Genomic DNA, 22262 nt, shown 5'->3' on the forward strand with positions numbered 1-22262 from the left:
TTAGGTAATCTTTGGACCTCAACTGACCATCGGCAGAAGATCATTAAAAAAATATGCAAAACTCTGCAAAAGAAAACAGAGATTGGTAACAGCTGTTGCAACTTACACAGTTCTTGACACAGCCAATGTTTCACATTTTCCACCAAAACACACATAAAAGCTATTTACTGTGTGATATACCTGGAATGGTGCCGGCTGACTCATGGCAATGATCAATGGAGGGTTTTATATGCTGCATTAAATGTAATGCTGGCTAAGGAGAAGTGACACAATGAAAACACAGTTCTCTGTATGGTTTGAGCATAGTGGTAGGGCACTCACATGAACTGAACCCTCAGCCTGGGGCTGAACACTTCCATCCTAGAACAGACCCCAACACAGTTTTGTATAATATCCTGAATTCACTGGTAGGCAGGTGTACCTAAACTCCAGGTAGGCACAGCTGGCATTAAGACTCCCTAACTCATGTATTGATAGGTTCACCGCATCCCATAGTATATATACCTATTAAAAATAATCGAACTGGTAGCTTTATTAGGTAGACCAAAAAAAAACAAAAAAAAAAAACACTGTGCATTAAAATATGCTATACATATGTGACCTGGGCTCTGCGTGCTTCGGAGTCCTGAACGACAGTTCTTTAAACCGAAATAAAATAATAAACCTGGGGGGAAAGCCTGGTCATGTGACCTGTCAGTCACATGACCCACTCTCCTCCACTAAGGAAGATTGCTGTTCTCCATTGAGCAGAGAGAACTTAAAGTGGGATTCCGCTCTTTTTTTATTTTTTTCTTACCTGTCTCACTGGTGGGTGAGTGCTAGCTTCGATTGGCATCCACGTCCGGCGTTTATTTGACCCCCGGCGCGACAAATCTTTTCTTCAGGATGACTTATAAAAACCTACTCTGGCGTTTTCCATTTTAACTGTGGGCGTCTGAAGCCCACAGGCATTTACTTCCTGGTATATGATGACGTCTGGCTCCCAGCATGCTCCGCTCCATCTTGCACATGCTCAGTGAGAGCAGTGACAAGGAAAGAAAAACTCCAGGAAGTTCCCGCCCCGTTGTCAAGGCAACGAAAACCACACAGCACAGAGAACAAAGAATGAATGAAAACGAACCCACAGAAGCTAAGGAGGCTAATGAGGCTAATTATACCATGGAATAAACATGACTTACCTTTTGTGAGAAGCTGGCTGAAGAAAAAATGCGCTGGTGCTGTTTGCTTTGTTGTTTATTTGCTTCCTCGTGTGTAATGGCAGATACAGCTGTCTGCCCACTTTAAAAATGGGAAATTCGTACACGCCCTCGTCACGTGACCGGCGTGCTAACGAAATCTCGCGAGATTTCGGAATTTCATTGTCCCCTATGGATTCTTGGGTAATTTCCCAGGGACCATTGCGAGGACGATAGCCACGCCTACTCCCACGGGAGGAGAACCAGGAAGTCAGCTAAAACATCAGAAATAAAAGGTAAGTAAATAATATTTTTTTTTTTCAGGGTTCGTTTAGGTAAGTATGCTGTCTGTTGATTTTAATAACATGAACTTTCATTTTTAGGTACCAAACCACTTTAAGGGAGCTTTGTTAGCAATACACCACGGGCTGATTTTTATGAGTGAGGTGGGCCATGGTGTCTGTACTGCAACGGTGCATAACGGAGAGTAAAATAGCAATATTTGCTTTCTGTTATAATCTAGCCCCTATGTGTAAATTAGTTTTCTCCTTATTACTTTCAATAAAGCTATTTTCACAGCTGATAGTAAGAAAAGAACATGCAGAAACAATTTGTTATACATACAAAGTTCACATGGGAGTACAGTAGACCTGCCATACAAAGCCTTTGTTAAAGGTTGTGTTCATTATTAAGGCTTTTTCTCTTAAGTAATGGTAAATTCTGTCACTCCTTCCAACATAGAGAACAGAGAATGTACAGACCATTGTAAATTGTACAGTTTTAATAGGGGAGGCTGGGGTAATAGGTATGAAACAGCCAGCACCAACATGTGAAGTCTTTACTTTTATTTCACTGGCCAAAGGTCACATAACTCTTTTCATGTGATGTTTAAGACTGTGGCTGACATGCACAGAAGTAGGTTTTTTTGTTTTTCTTACAAGACCCCCTACTCTGCAGCATTTCCTTATGGTGGGGAATCTTGGAGGCAATACACTGTAGTTTTTTTTAGTCTTCACCTTTAACAATTTGAAAAACAAACCTTAGGCCGCGTACACACGGGCGGATTGTCTGCCCAACTAAGTTCGGCAGACAATCCGACAGACAGTCCGTTCAAAATTAGCATGAACGGACTTGACCACACACGATGAGCAGACAGTCCGCTGAAAGCGTGCGTGATGACGTGTACAGCACGTACGACGGGACTAGAAAAACGACGTCCTATACACTGCAATGCAACCTTCGGCCGTGTAAACCCTTTCTGAGCATGCGCCATACTTAGTCCGTCCAACTTGCCTACACACGAGCGGACTGTCCGCTGAAACCAAGTTTGGACGGACAAAACCAAGTTTGAACGGACTGTCTTACGGAAATTCTGTAAGACTTTGTTCGTCAGATTGTCCGCTGAAAAAGTCAGCTGAAGCCCACACACGAGCGGATTGTCCGCTGAAACACTGTTCAGCGGACTAAGTTGGACAGACAGTCCGCCCGTGTGTACGCGGCCTTAGAGAGTAGGGCAAAGGTAAAATACGAGTGAACTCAACACAATGAAAACATTAGAATGCCCATCTGGTTAAATCAGAATGGCTAGGCGCTTGCTTACCTTAACCTGGTTTGGCTGCTGTAGTGCGCGCAAGATGACCATGCTACCTAAGGATTTGTATCTGCTGCAGACGCTTCCCATTTGACACCCTCTGGTATTTTAAAATGGGTGAGCTCTATGTTCAGAGATTTTGTATGGTCCCACCGAAGACCATGCCTTAAGCTTCAACTACTTCATCTCCCGAAGCCTCTGGGAGGAGTTGGCCTTCCAGACATATGAGCCTACTACAGAGCAGTACACCTTACCAGGGTTTGTGGATTGGCACTGTCACGTTGAGGCAAAAAATTGGGTGGCCATGGAACTAGAAGACTCCAATGACAGAGCAAAGAGTTGGCCATGGATAACCTCTGCATTACCGAAGGCTCTCAGTGACCATCCCACCCTTGGCAGCACATTGTTGGTCGCTAGGGATGCTTTTCTACACTCTTCAGTGTCACCATTACCTTCACCCATGGTGGCTATACTAGGTAATCCAGAAATTGAACCAGACCTCTAGAAACTCTAACTATGTACTATGTAACTATGTAACCCTCATTGTATGGCTTTGAGTGGCCACCTTCATTTTTGTGACTTTATTGGCCCTGACTTTCAGCTCTCTTCTTCTGGCAGAGAGACCGCGACTCACCCTCCACTAGACTTCGGGAGCAATCTCCAGTAGGGCAATTTTCTTTGCCAGTGTTTGCGTTCTCCAGGTATACTTCGCCAACTTATAGAACTGGAGCACATCTGCCATAGGAGGGAACCGATCCGCCATTGTCTTTCAATGATTTACACCTCCCTGATTTGTTCAGAGACAGGTTATGTCCGTATGTTCCTTACTAAGTAGGAATCAGACCTTGGGACCCCATTCACTGACTCATAGAAAGAGAAAATCCTTAATTTTGCCCATAAATCTTCCATAGCCTCTAGAGTACAAGAGACTTGACTCTTGGAGGCAATACACAGTAGATCTTGACACAGTAGATCTTTACAAGACCTTGACTCGTTGGTACAGGGTACCCACTACTTTGCACTGCTTTTTTCCTCAGGTCCCTAGTACGTGCTGGAGACGTGGCAATGCCGATGGAACAATGATACATATTTTCTGGGAGCCTTTATGGCAGGAGGTGATCTGTACTGTCAAGCTCCTGACTAACGTTGATTTGGAGGGGATCCCTGCAGCATGCTTGTTACATCTATCGAACTTACCTATTAAGAAATATAAGGCTTCTCTTAAAATTCAGCTACTGAATGCGGCTAATGCTGAATGAGCCTTGTGTTGGAGATCTGAGAAACCGGCGTCGAAGTTCCTGTGGTTTTCCAAAGTCAATAAACTAAGAGATATGGAGGATCTCACAGCTACCTTGACCAACTGGGAAGAGATCTTTCGTGACACCTGGAGACCTTGGGAGCATTTACTTAAACACTGAAGCTTATCTTCGGGAGGTCTCGCAGCCTGATTGATCTCCTAGACTTGGTCTGGACTCCCTGGGCGAGAGGCTCTATCTGTCTATTTATCTATTGTTCTGCATCTGTACTTTTTATTCTACCAAGGGACACCTAGCCCCTTACTCTTTCTCTTCTCTAACATCCCCTCCCACCCCCTTTCCTGCTTTCTCCCCCCCCCCCCCCGTATACCTGGCTCAGCCGTGAGCACTTTTTTTTCTTTTTTTCTTTTTTATCAGAAATTTGAATATAATTTTATGCATTTTCTGTATCTCGCAGTTCCATGTCTGGGCTTGGACGGTCATCAGGATGCCCGGTTTCCCGATATATTGTTATGTTTTATATAGTTGCACAGTTTTAAGTGTACGAGTATTTGTTCTGGGTCTTCACCACCTTGTATGCCTTATATTCCCTGTACATTGATGATCAGCTTAATGTTGGTATTGTTATATGTACTCATATATACTATCTCTTACCTAGCCTGTTGGTTTATGGATCTAAATGGTGTGACCCTCTTGGTTGTCATTTGATAAATAATGAATTTTCCTCTTTTGTTTACCTGACTGTAAACCGCAACTTTTTGAAAATAAAGGAATTAAAAAATAAATAAAAATAAGAATGGCTATATGTATACCAAAAATGTTCATCACAATCAAATATGTTTTTTGTTTACATTTTTACAGACCCAGAAAGAAAGATCATTTCTCAGCACTCAACATTTAGAGCTTAACCAATGATCAATGCTTACAAAGAGGCTAAAAGTACAAATAGAGCCAATAGTTTTTAGTTTCGGTTTGAGTGGGTAAAGGTTAAAAGTGAGTTTTTTGCTGTCTCATTAGGGAGATTTTCACTTCCTGTCCTATAACAGGATGTGAGAGGAAAAAAAAGTAAAAAAAAGAAAACATTTCATACTTACCTCTTCCGCTGGCCATGATCTATGCTCTCTTGAACATTACAGATGCTCAATCATCTACAGCTTCAAAGTGTGTCAGATGCCTAGCCTCCCATTTTGTGCTCTGGATCCATCCAGCAGTCCCTACATGATCATGACCGTGTCCTACCCTGATTTAAGAGGCAGCAGAAAGATGCGCAAAGTTCAGATGGAGACCAGGCATATGGTTACATGCTAAAAAAAATTCCACCATTCTAGCTACTCAAGAGATTGAACATCAGTAGCAGGAAAAGTTAAGGATTAAAAAAATAACATTTATACTCCCCTAACAATCTGATGCTGCAAAGACCGCTAATGGCTCAGTTCTCAGTCTTCAGTGAGCAGCGGGTCACTGACTGTCATGCACCGGCTCTCTGCTCTGACTCTCTAGCGATCACTGGAGCACCAGGCTGTGCAGGGGATGGAGCTGAGCAAGCTGCTGGCCCAGGCATGTGGGTGGATCCAAAAATTAAAGACCAGCTGGGTGGCGCTATTGATAAAAAAAAAAAGGGGGCCAGTTGAGTGGCATCAGCCGACAGCGGACTTTAGCTCATTGTCGGTTGAATGTGGATCACAGGAATGCAGAATGAAGTGCACTTCTGTGATCCCCAGGAGAAGCAGGGCCAAAAGAGCTTTGGCTCTACTTCTCCTAGAAATGCCTTTATTAAACATCTGGCAAAAGTGTTGCCTTAAAGCAATTTATTTAGTTTTATGTAACTATAGACATCATTTAACTTAATACAAGGTTAAGGTACTCACTTTTTCTTTTACGTGAATATACTGTACTTATCCGGGTGTTTTAGCTTTGTGAATTGGTTCTTTTACTCCACATGAAGAGGAAGCCCTTGGTTAAAGTGGTGTTGCCACCAAAAAATAAAAAAGTGCTTAAAATTTTTAAAAAAATAAATAAATATATAATTGGAAAAAAACATTTTTTTACTCACCTCTAAATACCTGTTGCTAGGGGTCCCTCGTAGTCTGCCTTCTTCCTTGCCTGGGCTGGTGACATCACTTCCCCTCGCACCGCACAGTCATCTGGGACCTGTCACGTGTCCCAGATGACTGTGCGGCGTATCACGTCGCCCACAGTATGAATGATGGTGCTGCGAGCGGAGCGGGGAACGAGGGGGGGGGCTTCGTTCCCCCGCATCGCTGGACCCTGGGACAGGTAAGTGTCTGATTATTAAAAGTCAGCAGCTGCAGTATTTGTAGCTGCTGACTTTTAATTTTTTTTTTTTTTTTTAGGGGCACCCCACTTTAAATAATCCCCAGGGAGTTGGGATGCATATTATAATATACATACAAATCCTCCACTTGGGTTTCACTATACACATGGGGAGATAGATTGCATGAACACCAATAGTATGTTCCTTAGACAAACTTACATCGCATCAGGGCATACGTAAATAGGTATAAAAAACATAATTGCGCAGTATTACTGACAAGCACATTTAGTAAGAGTACAAAAAAGGCCAGAACACTCAAACAACACAGTAAAAAGTGCATTTCAATCCAATAAAACTTAATAATGTTTCCAGCCAGTGTGATTGCTGGCTGTCAAACTTGGTAACATGGCGCCTATTGGTCAATAGGTCAATTGGGCAATCTATCTCCCCATGTGTATGGTGAAATCCAAGTGGAGGATTTGCACGTGTGTTTGACTGCTTTATATTAAGTAGTCCATTCATTGGGTCAAGAGTCATTGTGAACCTTTCCTTCTTGGTGACAGATTCTTCCCAGCATTTTCCTTTTGTGTGGACCTACACCCATTGGACTGTTTTTATTCGAGATGTAATTTCTCAGCATTGGGACTTTTTTTTATTAATTCTTAGCACTGCACTTTGTGATTTATGCTATTTTGTCTTTTTGCCAGGAGATTTGTGTCAGCAGCTGTGTTGCTATTATTAATGCTACCATTCATTAGTGCGGATATTTTTTTTTTTTTTTTTTCTTATATTATAATAGAACATACGTTTTCACAATCTACTTCCATCCAGTCTTTTGGCAAGTCTGCATTTCTGGTAGGTCTGATGCTATTTGCCTTCTAGCAGTGAAATGTTTACATCAACACTTCTAGGCAATACTAAAATTGTCAGCATGCCAATCCATGCCCATGCATCATACAGGCAAAAACAAGTCAAGCAAATTGCAGTACTTTTCAAAATATGGCTATGGAAACCTCTTTTCAGTAAATTGGATGACAGAACACCAATGAAACACAAGTTCATCATCACTTCTGCACGACCTTTAATTAAAACCTTGAGACAAAACATGCATCCCTTACTTTTCAATAACAGCAAGCTCGGCCCTAAATATGTGGGGTTTTCCATATTTTAATGACCATGGAAAAGCCCTTTAAATATGCAGTTAAATGTTCATTGTGCTCCAGCTCATGGAATAGGAAACCTAATCATTTTAAATAAGTTGTAGCAACCTGCACTAATGAAATAATTAGTGAATAATTATATTGCACAATAATGTATGATTTTAAGCAAGTAAAGAAACAAGTATATGATTGAATAGATTTCTATAGATGAGATAAGAAGCTAGTGAAGTTCACGGGGTACCGCTCAATACACAGGGAACTTCATTATAGGTAGTATAATGACTGCACAATGGTCTTTAGAATTATATGAAAACAAGATAAGCTTGATGTAAATAATCATATCAGTTAAAGGGTAACTCAACTTTCATGGGGGAAAAAATTGTAAATAAAGAAAAAATAATATAGCATATACAAGTCATGTTGTTAATGTTATTAAAAATGACCTTTCCTTTTCAATCTGTAGCCGCTGTAGTTTTCTGAAAATGCAATGTAATATGGCTACCTGGAGTTTTTCTGTACACCGAATGTGTAATGACCACTGCCCAGAAACATAATTTCCTGCTTATGTGATTGGCTCACCAATTTCCCCAGAAGTCTGCCTAAAATACAAGCCAGATTTTTGGCATCCCCTGCATCAAAATTTTTATTTTTGGTGAGAAACTCCCAATAGTAGCACGTCTAAAGGGATGCAGGCCCAGCAGCTTTCCTCATTAGTGCTCTGCAGCTGCACAGCTGACTGATAATTATGAAACCACTTCCAATAGACTCACGCAGCACAGAGGCACAAACAGTGATTTCTTCAGAACAACAAAAGGTAGGAATCTGCCACAAAGGCTGTTATAATTCTTGCACTGTACATAGATCAACCAAAGAGAAATGTTTTTTTTGCTCAACAAAAGTGAAGTTATGATTTAAGTGTTAATGTTTTCAAACATAATATTTTTATATGATTTTTAATTATATATATCACTGGGTGCAGTCATATTTTCTCTTTACATATGCATGCTCTGTGCCCGGCTTTAAAATTCTGCATGATGGTTGTCTTTACTGCTTCATCTCAGAGATCAAGTATATGCATTGCAATGAACTCTGCGGCTGATATCTTATCTCAACTTTTGTAAAACAAGAGAAATTAAACAAAATCACTGAGAGCTCCCCCTAGTTGCTAATCTATACATCTCCATAATTCATCTAAAAACATGGAAGAGCAAGCTTGTAATACATAAAGTTAAGGAAGACATGACAATAACTCAAAATGTATTCTCAATGAAAATACATTATACATTCCTTTCAAAGGAAAGAGCACTGTGCAGGGACCAATCCACAATCAAGGAGCTATTACTGTCCAATCTATTCTAAGCTATGAGATCTGATTTCCTGCTCTGGGTTACTGCACGTCATAGCTTAACATCAGGTAATCAAAAAAATCCCAATATTCAAATATTTTACCTATATAAAAATGGTACAGGTATAAAAAAAACAAAAAAAAAAAAAAAAACACAGCAGTGATTATTTACCACCAGAAAGCTCTATATGGGTACAGTGTTGCATGACCGTGCAATTGTCGTTCAAAATGCGACAGCGCTGAAAGCGGACAATTGGCCTAGGCAGGAAGGGGGTTTAAGTGCCCATGGCAAGTGATTCATGTCTAAACCGCTGGCAACAAAAGTACACCCCTAAGAGAGAATTTCCAAATTGGGCCAAAGTGTTGATATTTTGTGTGGCCACCATTATTTTTCCAGCACTGCCTTAACTCTCTTGGGCATGGAGTTCAGCAGAGCTTCACAGGTTGCCACTGGAGTCCTCTTCCACTCCTCCATGATGACATCACAGAGCTGGTGGAGGTTAGAGACATTGCACTCCTCCACCTACCTTTTGAGGATGCCCCACAGATGCTCAATAGGGTTTAGGTCTGGAGACATGCTTGGCCAGTCTATCATATTTACCCTCAGCTTCTTTAGCAAGTCAGTGGTCGTCTTGGATGTGTGTTTGGGGTCATTATCATGTTGGAATACTGCCCTGCGGCTCAGTCTCATGCTCTACTTCAGTGTGTCACAGAACATGTTGCCATTCATTATTGACTCAATGAACTGTAGCTCCCAGTGCCGGCAGAACTCATGCAGCCCCAGACCATGACACTCCCACCACCACACTTGACTGTAGGCACACACCTGGTTGCTGCCACACATGCTTGACACCGTCTGAACCAAATACGTTAATCTTGGTCTCATCAGACCACAGGACATGGTTTCAGTAACCCATGTCCTTAGCCTGCTTGTCTTCAGCAAACTGTTTGCAGGCTTTCTTGTGCATCATCTTTAGAAGAGGCTTCCTTCTGGGACGACAGCCATGCTGACCAATTTGATGCAGTGTGTAGCGTATGGTCTGAGCACTGACAGGCTGACTCCCCCACCCATTCAACCTCTACAGCAATGTTGGCAGCACTCATAAGTCTATTTCCCAAAAACAACCTCTGGATTTGATGCTGAGGACATTCACTCAACTTCTTTGGTCGACCATGGTGAGGCCTGTTCTGAGTGGAACCTGTCCTGTTAAACTGCTGTATGGTCTTGGCCACCATGCTGTGGCTCAGTTTCAGGGTCTTGGCAATCTTCTTATAGCCTGGACCATCTTTACATAGAGCAACAATTATTTTTTTCAGATCCTCAGAGAGTTCTTTGCCATGAGGTGCCATGTTGCACTACCAGTGACCAGTATGAGAGAGTGAGAGCAATAACACCAAATTTAACACATCTGCGCCCCATTCACACCTGAGACCTTGTAACACTAACAAGTCACATAACACCGGGGAGGGAAAATGGCTAATTGGGCCCAATTTGGACATTTTCACTTAGGGGTGTACTCAATTTTGTTGCCAGCGGTTTAGACATTAGTGGCTGTTATTTATAGTTATTGTGAGGCGGGAACAAATTTACACTGTTATACAAGCTGTACACTCACTACTTTATATTGTGGCAAAGTGTCATTTCTTCAGTGTTGTCACATGAAAAGATAGAATAAAATATTTACAAAAATGTGAGAGGTGTACTCGCTTTTGTGAGATTCTGATTAAAGAGTACTTCATATGTGAAAAGCAGAGTTCAGAATTCACTGATTACACTATAATATTCTAGACTTTCTACTGAAAACAGCAGCATTGTAAAGTCTATATGTAAAGCCTAGATTACTCTGCAGAGAGCGGATTCTTGTGTTGCAGAAAGCAGTATGCTCTATTCCTATTGTGGTACCCATTCTAAGACTGATTGCAAGTTCAAACAAGTAAATTAAATATTGATTTGCAGATGTCCAAATAAGGCCCAGGAGGATGTGCTAAAGGTTCTAAGGAAAATAACGTAAGTAAATAAATCTTAAACTCCTTTGAGGAATGGGCAGCTTGTCTGGCTTACAGGCGGTGGTCTCATGGGGGGGCATCAATAGTTTCAAAAAACGATTAGACAAGCATCTGAACGACCACAACATACAGGGATATACAATGCAATACTGACATATAATCACACACATAGGTAGGACTTGATGGACTTTTTTCAACCTCACCTACTATGTAACTAGTAACATAACACAATCTTAAATGGCATTTTCAGCTAATGTGTTCTGTGAAAAGAATACCCACAAAAAAACAACCTATAGCTAGGCAGTGCTTAAAGGGGCACTGATCTAAAATATTTTTTATAAATCATTGTACATAGTATTAAATGCATCTATAGGATTCTTCTGTTTATAATCAAATGCAACAGTTGTGACTGCCTCACCTTCTTTAGACCAGACTCCAGTTTCATGTGTCTCTTTGTTTAGACTGCAGTCATACTGACATCATGTCCCACCCCACTGATGTCACACAAATCTTTATCTGGGATACACCCCAAGATAGTACCTGTTCAGGGTTTCACCGCCTTGCAAGGAATAAAAGAGCTGAGAATGGACAAGGGTTTATATATTGACATAAGGCATATAAACCCATCTGACGACTCTCAGAGCTCTCCTCACTGAGCTCTGCAGAGTGTAACATCAGCTCTCCGCACCCCTGCTTTTCTGGCTGTAGAAAAGGGAATAATGCAGATAAACAAGTACACCTTATCATAGGAGGATTTAATTTCTGTGTACCAACTGAGGCCAGACACTTCGCCGGGTACATGTAAGGGTTTACACCACTTTAAAGAAAAATTATCTTCAGAATTGTCTATGCCATTAAAATGAAAGTGTGAGCAAAAGCTGTGAGTAGTAGTAACTTTCAATATTTTTAAATATGCAACTTTCATTAAAATAATACCTATTAAACCTTGGGACGGCACAGTGGTGTAGTGGGTAGCAGTCTCACCTAGCAGTAAAAAGGGTTGCTGGTTCGAATCCCAACCACGACACTACCTGCCTGGAGTTTGCATGTTCTCCCTGTGCTTGTGTGGGTTTCTTCCCACACTCCAAAGACATGCAGGTAGGTTAATTGGCTTCTGTCCAAAATTGGCCCTAGTATAAGAATGGGGACCTTGGATTGTGAGCTCCTTGAGGGTAGGGACTGATGTGAGTGTGCAAAGTACAGGGATAGGGACAATTGTAGACACTCAGGTTGAACTGGGTAGACTGGTGTCTTTATTCAACCTTAGTAACTATGTAACTTGTCATGAAGGTCCTTTTCCAGGCACCTCTTGTTACAGCTAGAAGACACTTCCTTTCTTCCAAATCTGCTTCTGTGTTGTCACTCTGTGACACAGACTTCTGACGAAGGTTATAAATATCTGTTTCAACACACATTAGGGCTCTTTCACATGGCGTGGTGTCATGCCAATCAGCAGGGGATCTGTGAGCAGAACCCAATGGGCTGGATGTCAGTTTTTTTACATCCATGCCCACTCAGCTTGTGTCCAGCAGACCCATGATCACTCTATGGGTGGTCAGATATAAATGGACTCCAGTGTCCATTTACATCAGGCTGCCTCAGATCCGTCTCGATTCGGTCCAGAAAAACTTTTTTCTTCCATGCCTTGACAGACTCGGTGGTAGCAGGTATAAACAGATAGAAGTCCGTTTATATATGCCTGTCCATAGAGCTGCTTGGAACGTCTGTTCAGGTCCACCTGAAAAACTGACAGGTGGACCAGTTCAGAAAGCCGTGTGAAAGGGCTCTTACACACGCATAGTCTGCTGTTACCATCGGGAAATGTGCTTTGAGAAATGTAATATAACAAACATTAGTGTGAATGCAAAGAGGACGCAGGAGATCAACAGCACTGAGATGCAAGAAATTATGAAAAAAAAAAGGTGAAAACCAGTATTTTATATTTTAAAAAGGCCAATGTTAATGATACACAAAGCTGTAGCAAACTGAATGCCATCAAGTCCAGATCTTCCTATACATTTTATTAAACAAATAGGTCAGTTATCGTAAATAACGTTTTGTTTCCTACAGCAACTCTGGATTGTTAGATCACACTAACAACAAAACATTTTTCCTTAAAGAACCCAGAGACCAGGGCCCCAGTGATGGGAACAAGGAGTAAATGTGTTTCCTTCCCTGGTGAATACTGATTACATGACACAATTAGATTTATTGTAAAAGCTCCAGAGAAAACAGTATTTCCACAGCAACCACAGTCTATCCACTACCACCCGCTCTCCTCTCAGAATCCTTTAACATGTCTTCAGGAAGTGACCATCCATCAAAGGTTCAGCTTTGCTGGCACAAAGTCCTGGCAGCCAGTGAGCTCAACCAGAAGCTGCTTTTATTGGCAGCAATGTTTTAGGAAATGTTTAGAGAGACTAAGATGATTAAAAAAAAGACTAGACTTGCTGTAAAATGTAGCTTTACAATATCTTACTTTTGGGATACAAGGCGTTAGTTTTATAGTATGGCAGTCCTGTATAATAAGCTTTATAGTTGGCATTACTGGACGTGACCTAGGCTTGGCTTGCCCAGACTAGAAATGGAACTGTAGGCTCCAGTGTTAATGAACATTCTTGAACATCTGTAGTTGGCATGGAAAACCCAGTGAAGTAATAAGGGTCGAGGATTTCATTTTTTACACTCCACAGCCAGTTGCTACATATGCTCAGAATACCAACCGTTAAAATGAGGTGCTAGTTCCCAGTCTGAGCCTAATGCATAGAGATCTATTTATCATTTAAAGTAGAACTACAGGCAAGGAAGGGTTATAACCCTTCTTAGTTTTTTTTTTGTTTTGTTGTCATCTGTGTCCCATTGGGGAGATTTCCCTTAACGCCCTGTTCCATAGCCAAAACAGGAAGTGAGGGGAAATCCATCCAAAGTGAAGGAATCCCTGGTTCTCACTGGAAGATTTCTCCTCTATTCCTGTTCTGGAGACAACACAAAATTAGGGCTTTTCTGTCGCTTTTGGTTATAATAGTAAAACAAGATAAATAGAGAGCTTGGATCTCCAAGTTTGCCTTGTTATGCTTTACTACCACCCATCCCCCCACCCATTGGCTATAGTAGTAAAATGCCAGCTAGGGGGAGTAATTAGTGCTGATACATCTGAACAATCTAAGGCTTCAAGTACATTTGAACTACATTCAGGAGGTGAATCTTAAAGAGGAAGCAAAACTCTCCCACTCTGATGCTTCTTTTCATTTAGTCCATTATAATAAGTAATTATCAAACTATAGCCACTGTAATCCAGCCCAAATCGCAAATTTATTACTGTTTAAAGAACCTTTAAAAAACTTGTTTCCAGGGGTAAGGCATTGCCATCTTAAGTATTGTTTTCTGAATCCACAGTAGAGTGTATTTCCGCCCTTATATTGAGCACTTCCTGTTCTGTTAACCAAGCCTCCTTCTCATTCCAACGTTTCTATGGCAACCCTGCTTCCCTACTCATAGCTGACTTGTTTTATGTCATAGTACTTACTTGTGCCGATTATCTAGTGTTTGTCAGTCTTATCAGCTTCAGCTGAAAAGACTGTAGTAATGCTGTCCCATGCCTTTTTTTTCACTCCATGTGATGTCACATGTTCACATGGGGTGTAGGAGGAAGCTCTGAGTGATTATGCAGTCTCATGGGATTTCAATGTTGTGCCATCGAAAGTTCTAATAATAGACAGACAAGTACACAGAGTGTGCCGTAAATCATGGGAGATATGGGCATGCTCAGTGACATCATTCTAAACAAAAGGGATTACAAAAATACTATGCAAGTAAGGAGATATCTACAAGCGGTGTTCATTAGGGTTTTTTTATGCTGATTCACATGGGACAAAGTTGATCCTAAAAGCCTACATGTACATGGACAAATAGGCTTTTATAGAGTTGAGTTTAGGAGTTTTGGCAAAAACTCGAGTTTATGAGCTGCTAGTGTACATAGAGCCTTAGGGAACAACAGGCTCTTAAAGAGAATGTCCAGCTTTTGTTAATCATTTTTTTTCAAATATAAGTGTACACAAATACCTGTGCTGTCAGAGGAGAGGAGCCATGTAATTTGTTCCTACTATGTAGGAACAGTGATATGTCTCCTCTCCTACTCAGTCCTATCCACATACAGTTAGAACACACTGAGGGAACACACATGTAACCGATTGATCGCCCCTAGTGTTAACCCCTTCCCTACCAGTATCATTTACACAGTAATCAATGCATTTTTATAGCACTGATAGCTGTATAAATGTCAGTGGTCCCATAAATGTGTCAAAAGTGTCCGATCTACCCATCACAATACTACTAAAAATCGTGGATCACCGCCATTACTAGTAAAAAAAATAATAATAAAAATGCAATAAATCTTTCCCACAGTTTGTAGACACTATAACGTTTGTGCAAACTAATCAATATACGCTTATTGTGATTTTTTTTTTTTTTACCAAAAATATGTAGAAGAATATATATTGGCCTAAACTGATGAAGAAATTTGTTTTTTAAAAACATTTTTTGGGGATATTTATTATAGCAAAAAGTCAAAAATATTGTTTTGTTTTTTAAATTGTTGCTCTTTTTTGTGTATAGTGCAAAAAATTAAAACCGCAGAGGTGATCAAATAGCACCAAAAGAAAGCTCTATTTGTGGGAAAAAAAGGACGCAAATTTTGTTTAGGTACAGCATTTACCAGTTAAAGTGACGCAGTGCCAAATTGTAAAAAAGTGCTCTGGTCAGGAAGGGGGTAAATTCCAGGGCTGAAGTGTGTATTACGTTTTTTAAAAACAGTTTTTTGTATTAAATATGCACCTAAATAACTTGCTTAGATGCATACAGGGACATGGCACATTTTCTGCACAGTACACAGGTTCTTGCAACCAGCAGAACATTCTGCAGACAATACGCACCTAAAATACTTGTGTTTAGACAAGTACAGCGTTAAGAGCGTACAAGTCTTCTAACGGGCATAAAATCAGAAAATATGTATGGCCTTGGCAGCAGCTGTGTGTATAGCTCCTATAGAGCTGCGTTTTTATATGTATAAAACAACAGGCTGTACACATCTACATGCAGCACTTTAGACATCTATGTGAATGAGCCCTAAGACACAGCCAGCTACCAATTTCAGTAGGATGGCAGTCATTAGTTCCCTTGTGACAGGTGTGGAAGTAATAAAAAGTAATTTCTCGCTAGTTCTTTTAGGTGTGGATAAAGTAACACAATACGCTCTGCTAACCCCTCAAGAGAGTCAGAACTGCTTTGTATGAAAGATCTACTAATTTGCCACATACTGTAATTTATATATATCGCCTACAGGGAATCTTAAGATATTTTAAATTAACGGGATAGTATAACCAGTCAGGCTCCTATAGCACGTTGGTGTATTATATCAGCTCTCCCAGGTATATCCAAACCACAGACATTGTAAGTATTTCTAAAAATACAGACATAGCCTGTGGTCCTAAAGAAAGGGGATTTCACATTGTGTTATACCCATGTAACTGGCTTTTTTTTGCTGTAATCACAGAGGATATTACATGCTGTATTCACTGAAAACCCACAAACCAAAATGTATATACACAAAAGCAGATTGTTGTGGCAGTAATCAAAAGACATATATTTCAACCAACTTGCTGACCAGAATACAAATAAAAAGGGAAACGGATTTGTAACCATCTTTAAAATAGACTTTGTCTAAAAAAATATAAAAAATAAAATTAAGAGTGCGGGATAAGAAAAAAAATTAAACAACTATTGCTCACCTATGTGAAGGCAGCAACGATCTGATGCTGCAGTCGTCCTCTGCTTGCTCTACACAGAAAACTGAGCCATCAAAGGCCCCTGATCGCTCAGTTCTTGCTACATTGTGGCTGTCAGTGACCGCTCTGTGCTCTGCCACTCCAGCACTCAATAGAGCATCGGAGAGTCTCGCGTGTTTTGGTTAATACATATACCTACACTGTGGAGGCACACATACATTCTTAAGGATTCGTGCTTGCACCGTTGATGTCTGCTCTGCTGCTGGCCCCCATGAACCTTGTTGGGGTGAGTGTGTTCCCCGTGTATTGATGAGCCACTCCTGAGGAAGTGACAAGTGAAACATGTTGAGAGAGACCTCATCCACTTTTCATATATATAGATGTATCATAATGTATATAGATGTTCTGGGTATTCTATCTTTGATGTTCTTGATGGTTTTATGACATTGTCCTTTGGTTTGAAGTGTTATATGCTGTATAAAGGATGGGCCAATAGGAGGTGCTATAGAGAGAGGGATATATGTAATTCAATTTTTTATATATGCTTTTTTTGTTTCAATGTTTTTTTTTCAAGTTTTCAGATTTTCCATAATAAAACAGAAGTACAAAATAAGTAAACAGTATCGTATTTACCGCACCATCATCTACTACAAATATAAACTTTCTATAATATGGTACTGACATTTTACTTTCTGAGATATCATTTGTGTTATTATTGCTATATTTATGTCCTTCGGGAGGGGTCTATGCCTGATTTAAACTGACATGTTTAGATATCTGCATTAGGACCCTCCTCTTCTTTTTTTTTTTTTTTGTCAGCCAATTAGGGATGGCAGGAAGAGGTAATTGTACCCAAAGAGAGGCAAGTTAAGAAAGGAAAGAATAAGGAAAGAGTTAGCCCTTGTGCACACGGTCGGACATTCCGACAGAAAATGTCAGATCGGACCGTGTTGTCAGATAATCTGACTGTGTGTGGGCTCCATCGGACTGTTTCCACCGGAATATCCGACAGACAAAGTTTTAGAGCTGGGCTATAAAACTTTCCGACAACATGATCCGATCGGACTTTGTCTGAATGTGTGTAGAGAATTCCAATCGGACAAAGTGCCACGCATGCTCAGATCAAATTCCTAGACCAAAGCTGAGAGGCGGTGGTGAGTGAGTATAGTTGAGGAGTACAGTAGGTGAACATAGGTAGGTGGTGACCTGAAAGGGCAAAATTACAATAAAAAACAACATCTTGCTTCAAAATGCCTACATGTTAGAAAATACAGTTTTGTCTGACATGGATTGGTAACTAGAACTGCATATTTTGCATAAGTAATAACGTTGACCATCTCTGCACTCTGAGAGCATCTCTCGTAATCTTACACAGGTGACACTGTAAAGGGCAATAATAACAAAAATCTAATTTGTCATCTTTAATCAGTTTAATGGATATAGCAGTGAGAGCGAGTTACTATTTGATTGAAGGTTTAGGCAAGGACCCAATGTCTATGAGGTATCCTTGACACCATGCTCATTGGGGCAAGTAGCAATTAGACAGACATGCTGGGGTCACATAAACATTTCTGCTTAGGTTATGCGAGGTGTGACCTTACGGGCAAGCAGATTGTCCATGCAACAGTTTATCTGGAGGGAAACAAAAGTAATTGGACTAAGTAAATGCCCAATCACTATAACAGCTAAGAATGGTCCTGTGGGATTGTATGAGGTAACCCCATTAGGCAAGCCTTTCGCACCCCAGAATTCTGTGGAACCCTTAATTCCTAGTTCCTCTAGAAGTTGCTAGGGGTTCCTTCAGCAGTGAGAAGTTTCTGCCTCTCAGATATATAACTACTAACAATGATCTTTTAAGCCATCTGTAAGAGGGACATTCTTTCTACTGACCACTAACATAAGAAGCATTCTTCCCATGGACCACCAGGCTAATGTAATGTGAGCTGTAGATATTGTGACTACTGGCAGAGGTTCCCTGAAACCTGAAAGTAACTTTAGGTTTTTCTCCATGTTAAAAAGGTTATGACATTTTTGTCTGATCCTCAGCAGGCAGTTATTTCAGTTATTGTGGGCCCTTTTAAATGTCCATTGTACATTTTATTATTTCAAGGAACGCTTATGCTGCGTACACGTGAGCGGAATGTCCAACAGAAAAAGTCAGACGGAAGCTTTTCATCGTATATTCCAATCATGTGTATGCCTCATCTGACTTTTTTGTCTCGAAAATTCTGACGTACCTAGAAAGAGAACATGTTCTAAATATTTCCGACGGAACCAATTCCTATTGGGAAAACTGCTTGTCTGTATGCCTTTACCGACGTACCAAAAACGACGCATGCTCTGAAGCAAGTACAAGACGGAGGCTATTGGCTACTGGTTATTGAACTTCCTTTTTCTAGTCCCATCGTAAGTGTTGTACGTCACCACGTTCTTGACGGTCGGACTTTGGTGTGATCGTGTGTATGCAAGACAGTTTCAGCGGAATTCCGTAGGAACAGGGCATTAGAGCATGGCAGCTAGAACAATAGTAAAACAATGTAGCATGTGCAAGGAAATTACATCACTCAATTAGACTCAGCAATGTGAGCAAAGTAACATGATGCTCGCAGACAATGCAGCCAGACATTTAGGAAAAAACAGGATAAAAACACACAGTCAAATAATTACAACTGGGTTGTCCATACAGTTTTTGTCCAAGTTTGTGAATTGATTAACATTTTTTTTTTTTTTTTGGTATGTACCATATAACACCTCATAGCAACGAATTCATTGAGGCCTGTGTGGTCCTTTGGGGTTAGGACAGGTGTGCATCACTGCCGTGTGTACTAACTTACTGAACAAGGTGGAAATATTTGATCTGTGGCTCTGGCAACAAATGTACACAACAGTGGTGAGGTGAGCCAGACACTGCTTTGATTAACGGATTACTGAAAAGTCTATCAAAGTTGACAGTCATGAAAAAGTTGAAGAATATACAGCCCCTGATAGTTCTAATCCTTTACCCATTTTTTGGATCATTTTAGCATCAGCCTGTACTGGTTTGACCTCATGTTTAAATGCTACAGCTTTGTATCTAATTTGTCTTCTGACCTTTCTCTTCTTTTTATTTGGACATGATGGGATGGGGGTCTGTACAATCCTGCTCATTTTGTCAGCTGGTTCAGTACATAGCCCACCTTCTGCTACTCCAACTAGAGATAGAGGTAAGTGTGAGCAACAAGACATGGAGCACTAGCATTAACCACTTGCCGACCAGCCGCCGCAATTTTACTGCAGCAGAATGCAGGGCTGGGCGAAAAGACGTTATGTTAGGTCACTTCGCCCTGTGGCCACTTGGGGCGTGCGCACCCGCTGCTCTCCCCCACGACGATGCAAGTGCCCGGTGGTCACGATCACCGCCGGGTTCCCGCGATCGCTGCTGACACACCGAGAATCGGGATCTGTGTAAACACACAGTTTCCTGTTCTCTGAGGGGAGAACAGACAGATTGTCTGTTCATACAGAGTATGAACAGCGATCTGTCATCTCCCCTACACAGTCCCATCCCCCTTCAGTTAGAACACACACTAGAGAACACAATTAACCCCTTGATCGCCCCCTAGTGTTAACCCCTTCCCTGCCAGGGACATTTTTACAGTAATCGATGCATGTTTATAGCACTGATCACTGTATAAATGCCAATGGCCCCAAAAATGTGTCAAAAGTGTCCGATGTGTCTGCCATAATGTCGCAGTCCTGATAAAAATTGCAGATCGCCTCCATTACTAGTAAAAAAAAAATAGTAATAAAAATGCCATAAAACAATCCCCTATTTTGTAGATGCTATAACTTTTGCGCAAAGCAATCAATATATCCTTATTGCGATTGTTTTACCAAAAATATGTAGAATACATATACAATACATATCGGCCTAAACTGAGGAAAAAAATGTTTTTTTTTAGATATTTTTGGGGCATATTTATTTAGCAAAAAGTAAAAAATATTGCATCTTTTTCCAAATTGTCGCTCTTTTTTTGTTTATAGTGCAAAAAATAATAACTGCAGAGGTGATCAAATACCGCCAAAAGAAAGCTCTATTTTGTTTGGGTGCAACGCCGCACGACTGCGCAATTGTCAGTTAAACGACGCAGTGCCTAATCGCAAAAAATCATCCGGGGCTGAAGCGGTTAAACACTTTAGGAGAGGAACCATAACCATAATGCGCACCTCCTTTTCTGCCAACCTCACCAATCCACAGCTAAACCACCACTAAAGTTTAACTTACCAAGCAAGTTGACACTTACAAAAGGGATATGCACATCCCCTACCCCTACATGACAGCTCCTCAATGTCACTGTGATTGGTCATGCGGGGACTAAATACTGTGTTGTGGGTGGCAGGGTTAGTGTCACGTGCCTATTTTCAGAGGTATCAGATGTTCCTAAGGTGATCTGGCAGCAGATGAGGGCAGGAGAAGTGAGAAAACTGGGAAGGTGCTGACTCCTTGGCAGGGTACGTTTAAAACTGCCAGTGTGGGTACATCCTAAAAAGTATAGGCTCTTAGTTCTCTACATATTTGCCATAGGTAACAAACGTGCCAAACAAGCCATACATTATATATTTTTCTTATTCCGTTTTCTTTAGATTTGCCTTCAACAAGGGCTTGTCTCACTGTATACAAATGGAAAACATTTAGGTTTGACCTTATATTATAAGGTTTTGGTAAATCTAAAGGAAAATTGTACACGGAAATTGTATAATGTATGTGTGGACATGAATGCTGTGTGTTTTGCAGCAAGTTTCATTTTGCCATTGTCCTTACTAGTGTTTCTCAACAATATCAGATTAAATACCCCTTCCCAGTAGTAATTCATCCAAACTGAACCCCCCCCCCCCCTTTGACATCAGTACATTTTGCACTGACCCCTATTGCAAGACACATTATTTGGTCTCTTCTAAAAAGTTTTCAGGTCACGATTGTTTTCTTCTTTGCAGCAGCAAAATGATGGTAAATGAGGTGGAAAATGATCAAAACCTCCTCACAAAGACATTTTTTCGACTGATTCTCATTTAGTTGCTTTAAACAAGAAAATGTTTGTGGTTGAAAGCAACAAAATTGCCAAGGCCAGAAAAATAACACATAAATATGTTCCAAACATTGCCTTTTGTTTTAAACAAATACTTTTACTCAAATATGCTTTTAATATTATTTTTAGTTTGCAAAAACTTTACTTTCTAAATCTGAATATATTTGACAAGCAGAAGTACCCCTGGGACACCTCCCACCGTCTGAGAAATCCTGATCTCCACTTTGTTATGTATACTACAAAGTACTGTGGTTGATGCAGAACATTATCACCTTATACTGTATGTACTGTATACTTTAGCTTTATATCGTACAATGCATTGCTTTATGTTTATGAATAGAAACCTTATATCTTCAGAGCAGCATTGTTGTGATTGCTAGGGATTTAAAACTGTCTATATTGTATAGTGCAGTTTTTAATGTCTTTTTTTCTCTTCAATGCTAATGCTTGCAGTCATGTACAACTATTGAATGAAAATGTTAGAACATTTAATAAGAAAAATGCGTACTGTATCGACAGACTATACACTGTGTGGCATGCATAATACGCATTACACGAGGGTCCTAGATGTGTGTCTTTGTATCTATATATAAAAATACTGTAT

General features: G+C 40.5%; 1 protein-coding gene across 15 annotated transcripts in view; it reads right to left on the reverse strand.

Moving 5' to 3' along the window:
- IQSEC1 (IQ motif and Sec7 domain ArfGEF 1) overlaps positions 1–22262 on the reverse strand; it is a 1458014-nt gene that overhangs the window by 186360 nt on the left and 1249392 nt on the right. The window lies entirely within an intron of this gene.

This window comes from Lithobates pipiens, unplaced genomic scaffold (assembly GCF_037356315.1).
Source record: "Lithobates pipiens isolate NorthernLeopardFrog02 unplaced genomic scaffold, aLitPip1_a1.2 Scaffold_23, whole genome shotgun sequence".
Classification (NCBI taxonomy): Eukaryota; Metazoa; Chordata; class Amphibia; order Anura; family Ranidae; genus Lithobates; species Lithobates pipiens.